The 1,988-nt window shown below is 43.5% G+C and overlaps 1 pseudogene; it reads right to left on the reverse strand.

Annotated features, from left to right (window-relative positions):
- Nucleotides 1-643: 643 nt before the first annotated feature.
- On the reverse strand, nt 644-990 carry LOC128560413 (ubiquitin-fold modifier 1-like; annotated as a pseudogene).
- Nucleotides 991-1,988: the final 998 nt, after the last annotated feature.

Genomic DNA, 1,988 nt, shown 5'->3' on the forward strand with positions numbered 1-1,988 from the left:
ATATTTTCATCACACTGGTTAACATAGCCTTTCTGGCTTTTTCTTAGTTATTGTGTTAAAACATTTATAGTCTACATTTAGTAAGTTTTACATGTACCCTTGTAAGATGCACCGTAGGTGTGGTCCCACCAATTACCCTCCCTCTACCCATCCTCCACCCTTCCCTCCTCTCCCTCTCCCCTTTCCCCATATTCTTAGGCTATAACTGGGTTATAGCTTTCATGTGAAAGCCATAAATTAGTTTCATAGTAGGGTTGAGTACATTGGATACTTTTTCTTCCATTCTTGAGATACTTTGCTAAGAAGAATATGTTCCAGCTCCATCCATGTAAATATGAAAGAGGTAAAGTCTCCATCTTTCTTTAAGGCTGCATAATATTCCATGGTGTACATATACCACAATTTATTAATCCATTCACGGGTCAATGGGCACTTGGGCTTCTTCAATGAGTTAGCAATTATGAATTGGGCTGCAATAAACATTCTGGTACAAATATCTTTGTTATAATGTGATTTTTGGTCTTCTGGATATATACCTAGTAGAGGAATTGTAGGATCGAATGGCAGGCTGAGACCTTCTTGTCTCTGATTTTCCCAACCTTTTCTTTTTTTTCTTTCTTTTTTTATCAATATCAATATTTATTCTGAAAGGAAATCATATGTTCCAAGTAGTAGATATTAACAACCTCCAACACGATCTCTAGGAATAATTCATAGTTCTGAACCATGTTTTAGGAAAACATTTCCAGCAGTCTGTGCAGGATTTATTCCTATTCCATCATTGGTAATAATTGCACTTGTTGCAGCAGGAACTTTAAATTCTTCTGCTGCAAATTTTAAGACTGCTGTAAAAGGTGTACTTTCAGGAACACTAAGTACTTTGTATGGCAGCCACGGTCCGACGTCAGCTTGATCTTGAAGGAAACCTTGGACATGATGAGGCCAGTCGGACGGAAAACCTGCGCCAACTTCGCCGGGAGCCCCACTTCCTCCTAGGCCCAACTTTTTCTTATAGGCTCCTAATCCAGCCAGACCATTATTGTTGCCCATGAGTCCGCATATGCTCTAGCCTTGGGTCATTCTCCATCCATGCCAAGTGGATGACCAGGTCCACATCTCAGAGCTCCACCCATTGGAGAGATTTTTCCCCTCACCACTTTTTCTCAAGGGCTTCCCTGAGTGAGACCATAATATGACTGTCATACTTTTTCAGCTTATACCCACATACTAAGCTAATCCAGCCATACCCCAAGCTTTGCCTTTTTCCTTCCTTCTTTAGCAGATTACATAAGACTCCCTAATAAGGTCATAGCTGAGGCTGCGGGAGGGGTGCTGGCGAAACTGTAGTGAGTGACATAGCTGGGCTTGCTCATGCAGCTTGCTTGTGCCCTCTGGTTCTGCTTGTGCTGAGTCCAAGATGTGCCAATTTTATTCTGTGGTAGCTTTGATACTGGTGCTGCCTGATTTTATGACTTCATGTGTCTCTAATAGGACCTAGTTCATGATGGCCAGTTCTAAATCCAGGGTCTGTTTGATATCTCTAGCAGGGTTAGGAGCTGTTTTCTAAAAGATGCCCAGTCTTTCACTGTAGTTGGCATGATCTTGGCCTGCGTTGTGGTTCTTCCATTGGGACTTGCCATAAATTCCACATCATGTCTTTTTCCATTGTTGACACCTCCAACATGACAGGTTGTGCCAGATTGTATGGTCCAAGCAGAAGGGCTGCTTGTATCACAGCCTGCTCTAGGACCCACTCAAACTGGCAGCCTGCTGTGTAACTCAGTATATGAGCAGCAGGGGTACCACATATTTTAAGGTGTGAAATGTGTTTCCTTAAGAACCCAGAGATTCAGGTGGCGCCTGTGGCTCAGTGGGTAGGGCATTGGCTCCATATACCAAGGGTGGCAAGTTCAGACCCGGCCCCGGCTGAAATGCAACAAAAAAAATAGCCGGGCGTTGTGGCGGGCGCCTGTAGTCCCAGCTACTCG

This window comes from Nycticebus coucang, chromosome 11, assembly GCF_027406575.1.
Source record: "Nycticebus coucang isolate mNycCou1 chromosome 11, mNycCou1.pri, whole genome shotgun sequence".
NCBI classification, from domain to species: domain Eukaryota; kingdom Metazoa; phylum Chordata; class Mammalia; order Primates; family Lorisidae; genus Nycticebus; species Nycticebus coucang.